At 46.7% G+C, this 12,947-nt stretch overlaps 1 protein-coding gene across 4 annotated transcripts in view; it reads right to left on the bottom strand.

The window, feature by feature from the left end:
- Window positions 1–12,947, bottom strand: part of PTGFRN (prostaglandin F2 receptor inhibitor) — a 147,225-nt gene that overhangs the window by 66,272 nt on the left and 68,006 nt on the right. The window lies entirely within an intron of this gene.

Consider the following 12,947-nt stretch of genomic DNA (forward strand, 5'->3'; position numbering starts at 1 on the left):
TGCATAAACTCTTATGCCAGACCATTCCCCCTCTTCATGGTCCCATTTTGCCTGGTTTCTCTATTCCTCAGCCAGCTTCAACATGTCCACCCCTACCAGTGCTTCAGGAAAGCAGGCTTTTCCCTGACCCCTTTTCAGACCTTCATTTACTCAGCTCCTCCCAAAATTGTACAGTCTAATTCCCCTACTAAATGTCTTATTCCATAATATTCACAGTGGCTGTGCTCTTCTGATGGAGCCCTGATACATAAGCCAAGTGTCGAGCAGAAAGCTTTGCCCTCAAGGACTCAGTAATTGACAGAAACCACCTTACATTTATAGCACAGCTTTACAGTTTGCAAATCCTGTTCACATGATTTAATACCCAACCTTGAGAGGATTAAATCAGGAAACTGAGGTTCCGAGAAGTTAAGTGACCAAAGAAGGACACAAAAGCACTTTGAGATAATCTTTACTGGTGGGTAACCAAAATAACAAAACATGACATGATTCAAACAGTTCCCTGTCCAAGGACCAGAAAGAGCTGAGGCAAGATCTATCCACAAGGATTATTTTAGAACATTCTGTAAAATTAACAGCTGCTAAAGGCCTAAGCACTACCCTGCACCCCTTACTACTCAGCCATTTTCAATCCTCCCTGTTTTCAAACTGGCCAACAGAGTCTGCCAAGTTGTGTGTGAACACCTGGCCCTCCTTGCAGTCCCAAGTTTATAGAGGATGGGAGATTCACATGATTTAAACATGCCTCTGGGCGTGAATGCACCTGAGCCAACTGTTGGTAAAATTCTCCCCTGCTCCTTTCCTTGGGCAGCTGTGTCCTCTCCTTCCCGATTTTACTGTTTCCTATTTCCTGCTCTTCCTTTGCCTTGTCCATCCCTCTCCCCCAGCAAGGCTTAAGCCTACCCTTGATATTTACAGACACATCACCAGATGCCATGGGTGGTGGAGAGGCCCAGAAAGGGGTGCAGTGTGGTAGACTGACTTGAAAATGACTCTGAGTTCACATGCCCTTTAAGGAACAGGCCTTGATTCCATCAGTCTGATATCTCATTCCTTAATTTAGCAGTTCTTTATTGCATACCTGCTGGGTGAAGAACCACATCATCAGGTGAGTCAACACCTAGCCAAGTGTCAACATCAAGGATGTTGGAACAATGTGGCAGACTCACAGAAAATCTCGGGGTGGGGGTGGGGAGGGATAAATTAGGAGTCTGGGATTAGTAGATACAAACTACTATATATAAAATAGTTAAACAACAAGGTCCTATTGTATAACACAGGGAACTATATTCAATATCCTGTAAGAACCTATAATGAAAAAGATCCTGAAAAAGAATATATATATATATACATATATACATGTGTACATATATGTGTACATGGACTTCTCTGGTGGCTCAGTGGTAAAGAATCTGCCTGCAATGCAGGAGACACAGGAGACTCAGGTTCGATCCCTGGGTCAGGAAGATCCCCTGGAGGAGGGCATACACTCCAGTATTTTTGCCTGGAGAATCCCGGGACAAAAGAGTCCGGTGGGCTATAGTCCATAGGGTCACAAAGAGTCAGACGGGACTGAAGTGACAGAGCGTGCACACACACATGTGTGCATACACACATACATACACACATATATATGTATAACTGAATCACTCTGCTGTACACCAGAAACTAACATGGGCTTCCCTGGTGGCTCAGATGGTAAAGAATCCATCTGCAATACAGGAGACCTGGGTTGGGAAGATCCCCTGGAGGAGGGCATGGCAACCCACTCCAGTATTCTTGCCTGGAGAAACCTCATGGACAGAGAAGCCTGGTGGGCTACAGTCCATGGGGTCACAAAGCGTCGGACGCAACTGAGAGACTAAGCACAGAACAGCACAACACAGAAACTAACACGGTATGAATTAACTATACCCCAATAAAAAAAGAAAAAAAAGAGGAGATGAGTCCTCCAACAATGAGACCCTTTTAAAGTATCAAGTAAATAAAGGACACAAGGGACTTAGGGCAGGCAGAACTAGTGAAAAATAGACGTTCACTCACAACATCAGGCTTAAACTCCTTCAGGTGACATTCCAGGCTCTTCCCAATCTCTCCAGTCCCAACCCTTTCCTTCTGAAGCCCCTACAACTTAACTCCCAACTCAAGCCACCGAAAAGTTTTCTGCAGGCAAGACCAGCTTACTTTTATAAATAGGTACACTTCTTTACTCACGCTCTTCCTTTCACCAGAAACAAATAACCCGCCATTTCTCTGCCAGACAAAAGCCTATTGATGGTCCAGACTGGATGAGTTACCATGCGTCCAACTCATGGAAACCTTTCCTGATCCTCATCCAGCTCCAGGCAGAGTTCAGAAGGTGCCTGCTGAGGGTGAACCTGGCATGGACACCATGATCACCCTGGGCTCCCTGCTCATCATCGCACTCCCAACCCAGCAACACGCCTACTGACACAGTGACTAGGATCACTCCGGTCCCAGTGAGTTTCTGCAAGCTGGAATTTTAGAGCCAGAACTGATCTTTGGATCATCATCTAGGTTGGTTAACAGGAGTTACTTTATCTCATTTATATCAGAAATGGCCCCTCATTGATGAATTTTTTAAAAAGCTCTTCACTAAGTTACTTACAGAAAGTGAAGCGCATACAGTTAGAGCAACCATAACTGGTAGCATCACCAGTCAAGAATAGCATTGAAACATATACATGACCATATGTAAAATAGATAACCGAGTCTGAGGTATGAAGCAGGGCACCCAAAGCCAGAGTTCTGTGACAACCTGGAGGGATGGGGGGGTTCAAGATGGAGGGGACACATGTATACCTGTGATCAATTCAGTTGATACATGGCAAAAACCATCACAATATTGTAAAGTAATTACCTTCTAATTAAAATAAATACATTTCAGAAAAGAAGCCAGTTCTCAGCATCCAGGACTGAGCACTCAGCACTCAGGAAGTGATATCATCTCAATAATCCAAACCCCCAAATTTGCCACATCAGTTTTGTTATCACTCTTCTTTGGGGCTAGGGAAGCCAATGACCTGGATGCTCCGGATCCTTACAAAATATTCCCAATCCAGGCATGGCACTAAAACCTAAAAAATGCATATTCTGTACAGGTAGAGAGGTTACAGGTAGTGATACAAGCAGGTGTAAAGGATTATGTCAGCTGTCCCACCTTTTCTGCAAGAGCACCTCTGTCTAAATTAGCCCAGAACACTCTCCCTTTTCTTTGAAGTTGTAGCATTTTTTTCCTAACAATCCTTAGACACTTTTTATTTTGGCTGCACTTCACTGCTTGCAGGATCTTAGTTCCCCAACCAGGGGTCAAACCCGTGCCCCCTGCAGTGGAAGCAGAGTCCTAACTGCTGGACCCGTGAGGGAAATCCCCTTAGACACTTCTTCCAGGCCACCTCTCTTCTTGTGTATATGTCAGGCCTCCACATTGAGACTGGCAGCTACAGGAGTTGAGGGTCTGTGACTACATCCTTATATGCCCAGAGCTCAGGTCTAATGCCTGGCACAGGGTAGATAATAAGGAGTCGTTACGAGCTAGACCAACACATGCTACAGGCCCCACTGCCCCTTCCTGCAGATGTGCCCAGAGCTTGCCATCTATGAGAACAGTGATGGCAAGGAGGCAGTACGCGGTTTGGACTAACCCAGCCACCAGGCACTTGAAACCTGTACTGGAACTGAAAAAGAGTGCTTCCCCACGCTGTGAGCAACTAAGATGAAGCCTAGAAAGGAGCAGATGCCAGTCGCGGATGGGAGCGGCTGTGCCAACCCCACAAAGGTCAGAGTGGGTGGAGAGATGATAATGAGAACACATGAGTCATTTGTCTTCCACATGAGCTGCAAGGGAAAAAACTGAGAAAGACAGGAGGAAGAAAGAGGACTTCCTCCTCACTCCTTCGTCTTCGTGGGTGGACTGCATTTTTATCCTCCCCTATCCAACCCTACAAACCTCTGTTACCTGCAGTTACTTTGAAAATGCTATGGTAGTAACAACAAAAATACAAAAACAGTAAAGTACACAAATGAAAGCTAAAGATACTGAGGACACACAGATAATCTCCATCCCCTTTGTGACTTAAGGCCCACAATACAGATTTTATACATGTATCTCATATATCCTTTGCACATGTCATATGTAGTATATATATATATATATGTATATGAGATATACACATGAGATATACAGGCGTTTTCTAAATACATAATTTAATCACTCAAAGACTCAAAGTCCTAAGACACTGGAGTAAACAGAAACAGACCTGGCCCTGCTTTTATGGTGCTTGTAGTCTGGGGTGAGACAGACACTCAACCTGGTAAGCAGATCATTATAAATCCCCGGCTGTGCTCTGAAGGAATGGGGCCAATGAGAGCCCAGGACACAGGAAAGGACGCAGTTGCATGCTTACGTTACAGGCAGTCTCCCCCTGGGTCAGGATGCGTGCTCACCACTCCCAGGGCGTGAGGCTTGAACTGGGCTCCAAAGAATCAGACCAATAGCAGTAACTCCAAGACAATACATAAACATAACAGGGGCAATGTGTGTGCAGATTATACAGCTATTTCTAAGGGCATAAAATGAGGGATGGTTGGGAAGCCTTCAACAGGTGTCATCAAAACTTGATTATAGAGACTTCCCTTGTGGTCCAGTGGCTAAGACTCCATGATCCCAATGCAGGGGGCCCAGGTTCGATCCCTGGTCAGGGAACTAGATCCCACATGCCACAACTAAAGATCCTGCGTGCTGCAACTAAGACCCAGCACAGCCAAATAAAATTTTGTTTAAATTTGATTATGTGCTTCTTTGTTCTGAGACCTAAAACACTGTCAGTGAACATACCAGGGAGAGCACAGAGCTTGTCTTACCAGTGCCATTTTCTTAGGACCACAGTGCTGTGGGATAATTCCCATTAGGTCTGTGGATCCTGAAGGTACAGTTGGGCAGTGTATACCACCTCGTGCCTCTGGGACACTCCACAGGCGCAGCCACAGAAGCACCATCCCCAGGTACTTACAAGCCAGGTTCAACACTAAGCTTTCTGGGACTCATATTGATGTTCAGAAAGAACTAGTTTGCGGGATAAACTGTTATTAAACTGGGACTCTGATGAATAGACCACATGATTGCATTAACCTTGTTCTCATAGAAAACTATCTAAAACTTGCCATCCTTCCTCTGAAACTTATCTGTGTCTCTTAACAGGTGATAGCCCTTTGAAGAAATGCTCTGATACACTACCTAAGGGGAACATCGGCAATTGTTTTGTGAGCCACTTTCCTCATAAGAAACAACCAAAAATAAGATTATGGCCTGACTTATCACCTTAATTTAGCAGACTAGCTTCCTGTGGGCCCCAGTGGGCCTTGCCAGCCTCATGTATGTGGGTTCTTAGCTGCTCTATGGGCACCAAAAATGCTGCTGACACCTTTCAGGGTGACTCTGCTCCCGTTCTTCCCCTCCGCCAACCTCCCGGCCCCGGAGTTTAATTTCCACAACCCCTGAGGTCTGTTTTCCTGTTCCACCTTAAGTCAGCTAATCCCCAAACAGAACACCACCCGCACACGCTGATTTACTCCCCATATCTGAGATGCTGCGCTGGTCATTTTCTCACCTGAAATGCTTTTCCTGCTCTTGGCTCAAACAGCTTTCCAGACCCACCTGCTCCATGGAGCTTTATGATAAAGCAGCTCCCGGCCTCAGTCTTATCCCTGTAATTGTGACAGCCCCATATGCACAGCTGTCCAGTAAACCATCCACTCAAGATTTTAAAAAAGTAGCCACAATCCATTCCTGCTGTTCAGTTGTAACTGGTTCAGTTTCCATTTTGGACTCCACTTCCTAATTCCTATGTCATCTTTCACAGTGTCAGAAACATGATAGTGTTAGCCATTCAGTTGTGTCCAGTTCTTTGCAACCCCATGAACGGTAGCCCACCAGGCTCTTCTGTCCATGGAATTGTCCAGGCAGGAATACTGGAATGGGTTGCCATTTCCTTCTCCAGGGGATCTTCCCAACCCAGGGATTAAACCCAGGTCTCCTGCATTGCAGGCAGATTCTTTATCATCTGAGCCACCAGGGAAGACCAGAAACATAGTAAAGAGTCCCAAAATGCTGCTGAAGTATGAAAAAAATAAGGCCATAAGAAAAAGCAGGAGTGTTGTGTATTAATAGTTGGGCACAATGTATTTATTCACAACTGTGTTCACTTTGACCAATGTGACCAAGCACCTGTCATGTGCCAGGCTCTGGGCTGGGCACTATGGTCTTCAGTTGGAACTTACTGAATGGATTTCCCAATCAAAGATGATGGACTATTCGATGCATGATACAAGGTGCTTGGGGTTGGTGCACCGGGATGACCAGGAGGGATGGGATGGGGAAGGAGGCGGGAGGGGGGTTCTGGAAGGGGAAAACATGTAGACCCATAGTGGATTCATGTCAATGTATGGCAAAACAAATACAATATTGTAAAGTTAAAGAATAGATAAATAAACTAAAAAAAAAAAAAAAGATGATGGACTATAATGCCTTCTAATAAATAAGAAAACATTTGGATGTGCCAGCCTTCAGAAAATGGAAAGATGAAAAGCTGTGCCAAAAGTGGTTTGGTTTTGCTTTTTTAAACTCCTCACCACAGCATAAGCCAAGCAGCATCATGCAGGACAGACATTAAATCAACTAACATTCTGTTCTGAGGACATCCTAGAGGGACAGTGCATTTATAAAGCACTATCCTCCGCTTTGCCTCCAGGATAGCACATGACAGCAAGCCACTTCAAACACAATGGAGAATTCACTCCCAGAGGGTCCTTGCATACGTGCTAAGTTACGTGCTAAGTTGTTTCAATTGTGTCCAACTCTGTGTGATCCTATGGACTGTAGCCCACCAGGCTCCTTGGTCCATGGGATTCTCCAGGCAACAATACTGGAGTGGGTTGCCATGCCTTTCTCCAGGGAATCTTCCCGACTCAGGGATCGAACTCGCATCTCTTATGTCTCTTGCATTGGCAGGCAGGTTATTTACCACTAGCACCACCTGGGAAGCTTGACGAGGGTCCTTGATGAGCCTCAGAAAGACCCACGTCCAGGACATGGGTCAACACCACCTGTGGGTGCACCTCAGAGTAGCCAGGAGGGCTGGGCAGCAGCCAGCATGCAGTGAGGACTGAGGTCGTAACACAGGCTCCTACCAACAATATGGAGTTTTTGAGAATGTATCCTTTCCATTGCTATTGTAGCCAACATCATTTGCACCTTGCCCTTTCAGACTAAGACGATGAAAAGGAAGAAAGGCCACAAACGTTAGAACACATTGCTCAGCCAACTAAGGCTATGGATTGGAGATGTTGGAATTTCAACTCTCCTACTCTATTGGAGTGTGGAAAAATCCAAAGTAGTGTCAAATTTGGACCCAGCTAAAGATGTCTGTGTCTCTTCTCGCTGTGGTATGGGGGTGTCAGGAAAAGGAGAACCAGTGGTGCATAACCATCTACTGATTCAAGGTCAGTTCTAAATGGGGAAAAAAACACATATTACTCAACTGAAACTTACTTGTGGCTGAGGTCCTCAACAAAACTTACACACACACACACACAATCAGTAATAAGGAATGGCTTGCTGGGAACGAATGAAGGCAAAGGGAGAAGAGGGCGACAGAGGACGAGATGGTTGGATGGCATCACCAACTCAATGGACATGAGTTTGAGCAAACTCTGGGAGGCGAGTAAGGACAGGGAAGCCTGGTGTGCTGCAGTCCATGGGGACTTAGCGACTAAACAACAGCAAACTGCCATCTAGAAACCTTGATCAGTTTTACTGTTTCTGTGACTCTTCTCAGAGGTCCACTGGAAATCGCAGTTAGTCCATGGTAGGGACATCTCAGTAATCTAGAGCACTATGAGGAGAGAGGCCAGTTTCAGGGCATGGGATGGGCTAGGAGGACATAAATGCTGCAGCATGACAAAACAGCCAACAGTTCCCAAGCCCTCTGAGGCACCAAAGCCCCATTGTGGAGAGGTGCCAGGCAGGTGAGAGATAAAAGGCCTAGGCTGCAGACAGGAGTGGTGGGAAAGATGAGCAAGGAGCCAGGGCTGGACTAAGCAGCCCATCTGGCCCACAGCAGGGGTCAGTGTGAACTCAAAGAATTCTGGAGATGAACTGAGGCCTGGCAATCACCTAGCCCAGCCTCTTTACAGAAGCTGAGAGCTATTCAGCAACTTGTTCAAGGTCACAAAACCAGTGAGTAAAAGATCAAGGGCCAGAATCCCAGCCTCCTGTTTTTAAAGACGAGGACACAAATGTTATCACATCTTAACTAACTGCATCAATTCCTTTCTGTGTTTTCACATATGTGTTTGACTGAGTATCTGGACTAAAACAGAGAGGCAGAACAGTGTGTTGTGGTAATAAGCCCAGACTCTGGAACCAGGCTGTCTGGGCTTGAACCACAGCAGCTCACCCACTTACTGTGTGACTTTGAATAAGTTACTTCACCTCTCTGCGACTCAGTTTTCTCTTCTATCAAATGGAGGTCATGATAGTTCCTACCTCATCGGGTTATATACCTACCTTGTTGGGTTGAAAGACCCTGATGTTGGGAAAGATTTGAGAGCCGGAGGAGAAAGGGGGCAACAGAGGATAAGATGGTTGGATGGCATTATCGACTCAATGGACACGAGCCTGAGCAAACACCAGGAGATAGTGAAGGACAGGGAAGCCTGGCGTGCTACAATCCATGGGGTCAAAAAGAGTCAGACACGACTGAGCGACTGAACAACACTGGGTTATGAAGCCTACTGAATAAGTTAATAAATGGAAAATACAGTGCCTGGCACAAAATAAGTGCTATATAAAAGGTACGAAGGAATTTCTTTTTTATTTAAATTTTGTATTGGAGAGCTTTCACTTTTCCCTTTCATGCACTGGAGAAAGAAATGGCAACCCACTCCAGTATTCTTGCCTGGAGAATCCTAGGGACGGCAGAGCCTGGTGAGCTGCCGTCTTTGGGGTCGCACAGAGTCGGACACGACTGAAGCGACTTAGCATAGCATAGCATAGCATAGCATAGAGCCGATTAATGGGCTTCCCTAGTAGCTCAGGTGGTAAAGAATCCGCCTGCAATGCGGGAGACCTGGGTTCAATCCCTGGGTCGGGAAGATCCCCTGGAGGAAGGCATGGCAACCCACTCCAGGATTCTTGCCTGGAGAACCCCCACGGACAGAGAAGCCTGGCGGGCTATAGTCCATGGGGTCACAAAGAGTGGGACACGACTAAGCGACTAAGCACAGCACAGCACAGAGCCGATTAACAATGTTGTAACAGTTTCAGGTGGACAGCAAAGGGACTCAGCCATACATACACATGTAAGGAAGGAATTTCTTAAGGAGGAATAACCCTCATCCTAATGTTGGTTCCTCCCCAGCACACCTACTCCCAAACCCCATTCATCTTCGTCACAGGTTAAGACCTTGTCCCTACAATACCTGGGACAAATGCTTCTAAAACCTCACACCTTTGTCTCTTAATCCATTCAGCCCAACCCAGTCAGAAGTTAGAGAGGAACTGGCCAAAACGATGTGAGAGGTGAAGACTTTGGCTACTACCCACCAGGCCTACTACCCCTCAGATCTGTATTTCTGAGACCCTGGACTCAGAAGTTACCTCTTTCAACCCTCACCTCCTACCTTCCTGGCCCACTCATTCCCTTGGACCTCGGAATCTCCTTTTTTTACCTTCATCTTGTCCTCCAGCCCTCAAACCTTCTGTGATTCACCAGGCCTTCCAGCCTCTCAGCTGCCAGTCCCACCTGGACCCATTGGCCAATTGTCTCCGTGATGCTGTCAGAACTTTTTATGGATTCCTGCACCCTCCTCTCATGGAGAGATCACACCATGTCCCTGCCTTGCTCCTCAGCTGCTGAACCTGGTAGAGAAGGTCAGGAGACCAGGCTAAGTGGGTCTGCCTCAAAGCAGCTGTCAGAGAGGTTAATTCCACCAGTCAACGTGGACAAGGACACCAAAGTTTGTCTCGTGGACGAGACAAACTTTTAAAAATGTACACAAAGAATGCAAGGGAACATATAGTGACCTCTAGCTGACATGTCTGGGGACTCTGCTGCCACTCTCAGGGCTAAACAGGCTGAAAGCATTGCAGAAACCAGGTGCCCACACCTTACAGCTCCCGTCCCGTCCCCACCACCTCCCCATTTCCATCCTCTCCACAGTCTCCAAATCTAAGCCTTCTCTTTCTCTCTCTGGTTTCCTGCAGCACTTGAGCGCTCTGTCCGTATATATGTTGTGCAGTGCTCAGTCGCTTAGTCATATCCAACTCTTTGCGACCCTATAGACTGTAGCCTGCCAGGCTCCTCTGTCCATGGGGATTTTTCAGGCAAGAATACTGGAGTGGGTTGTCATGCCCTCCTCCAGGGGATCTTCTCGACCCAGGGATTGAACCCAGGTCTCCCACACTGCAGGCAGATTCTTTACCAGCTGAGCTACCAGGGAAGTCCATATATATATATACATATATATATATACACACACACACATATATATATTTTGGCTGTGCTGGGTCTTCATTGCTGCATGGGCTTTCTCTAGTTGCAGTGAGCAGGGGGGCTACTCTTCATTGCAAAGCACAGCCTTCTCATTGTGGTGGCTTCTCTTGTTACAGAGCATGGATTCCAGGGTACGTGGGCTTCAGTAGTTTTCGTTCCCGGGCTCTAGAGCACAGGCTCCACAGTTGTGGCACATGGGCTTCGTTGTTCCATGGCATGTGGGATCTTCCCAGACCAGGGATCAAACCCGTGACTCCCACACTGGCAGGCTATTCTTTACCACTGAGCCACTAGGGAAGCCCACTGACCATCTGTCCTTTAACAAATCTACAGCATCCACCTCTGCTTGGCTTCTGACAGTGATCTCCTGGTTCTCCTCCCTGGGACTACTCCTTTGAGAACTCTCCCTCCCATTTCCTGTCTCCTTGCTACAGGCATTCCTATGAACTTGACACTTGCCTCTATTATCCAGTGCAGGTGGTGCTGCACTTTCTGGGGACACCATCAACCACACATTGAGTCCATCCTGTCCCATCCTTGGAGGGCAGAGCTGAGCTGGCTCTGTGCGATGCAGCATCCCCAGAGCTGAGAACAATGCTTGGCCTGGAGCTGTAGGCACTCTCAATATTCACTAAATAAACCAATGAGCAACATGCCATGTCACTTAGCTTCTCATCTTCCAGCTTGAAACTACTCATCCCAAGGCCAGGCTGGGGTTCAGGGGCTGCAAGGCTCTCCCCAGGTAAGAGGGAGAACCACCAATCCCATCTGATCACAGCACACACAGGAAAAGGTACTAGCTCTATGGCTGTCAGGGTAGACAAGGCTTCTGGTTTTGAGGCAGCTCTGACCTGTGAGTTCCAGAGGCTGAGGGTGTCAGTATCATGATACACCTACAACCCACTCGAACCCCATGTGGGTCCCTTACCATGACCCACAAGCTGGGAAGTTTGGTCCAGTCTAACCCTAAGTAACAACAAGGAAGAACCATTATAAGGATGTTCTTGGCTTAGTATCACTTTTTTAAAATTATTATTTATGGCCGTGCTGGATCTTTGTTGCAGCTAGTGAGCTACTCTCTAGTTGTGATGCTTGTGCTTCTCATTGCGGTGGCTTCTCTTGTTGCGAACACAGGCTCTAGGGCACACGGGCTTCAGTAATTGTGGCCCTTGGACTCTAGAACACAGTCTTAGTAGTTGTGGCACATGGACCCAGTCGCTCCGCAGCATGTGGAATCTTCCTGGACCAGGGATGGTACTCATCTCTCCTGCATTGGCAGGCAGATTCTTAACCAGTGGACCACCAGGGAAGTCCTGCTGTCACTTTTAAGGTCTGAGAAGTAACCCATCTGTCTACACTGCTGCCTCTATTTCATTCGGATTCCAAGGTAGTACCCATTCTGAAAAGTCCCCTGAACCCTCATGCACAATGCTGTTCTTCACAGTTCTAAGGCAAATTCATCCTAGACAAGAGCAACTCTAAGCCAAACACTGTTTCTCCAACGCCCTGCAACATCCTGAGGGATGTCAATGCTTTCACATTTAGCCACTTATAACAGTGCAAAGTAGGATGCAGTTGAGCTCCCAGAACATCATATTTAAACTTGAATCCAGCTGCTTAGAGACTGCATAATCCAGTACGAACACACTGTGAGTGTTGGGGGGAAATCAACACTTTGAAGAACACAAATCTGCCCACAGTGCCAGTATCTCTAGATCCTGGAAATCACACTGTTGGTCCATGAGAGTGTTAACTACTGGGTCTAATTCTGTTGCTTCACAAAGACTACAGTTGGTATGGAGGAAAATATTCCAAGATCTAAAAAGCACTGGGTGTGCCAACTACAGCACTTTGCCTTTTCCAGAAGATAAATTATGACAAATTTTTTGCCAGTTCAAGTTATTTTCCCAAAGCAGAGTGTCAAATGGCCTTGCTACCCTGCCTTTAAGGAATCAAGGCAATTAAACCGAACAGCTATGAACTGCCCTGACAGCTTCCCCCAACTTCATTTGATAAAGTGAGACACAGACATACACTGACAGATAAGCACACACCTTCTTCAACTGTGAGACACAGCGCCAGTATGGAAATGTACATTCAGTCTATGGGGTAGAAATCAACTCGGCAGCTCAGCACAGCAACAAAATAGCCCTATACACGCCGACTAGCCCAACTGCCTTGTAAGGAATGATCGTCGATGACTAGAGTTCCTATTCGGCAGGCTAATAAGAATAATTATAGCCAGGGCAGGAATTCATCAGCTTGGCAGATACAGGAATTCTGTTAACAAGGCTAAAATGAGAGCTGAGGACTCTCTGAAGGCCACAGCACTTCAAAGACCACGGAGCTGGATGGATTGACTAGGGTTCCTCC

This window comes from Giraffa tippelskirchi, chromosome 5, assembly GCF_054371585.1.
Source record: "Giraffa tippelskirchi isolate mGirTip1 chromosome 5, T2T-mGirTip1v1.2.pri, whole genome shotgun sequence".
Lineage (NCBI taxonomy): Eukaryota > Metazoa > Chordata > Mammalia > Artiodactyla > Giraffidae > Giraffa > Giraffa tippelskirchi.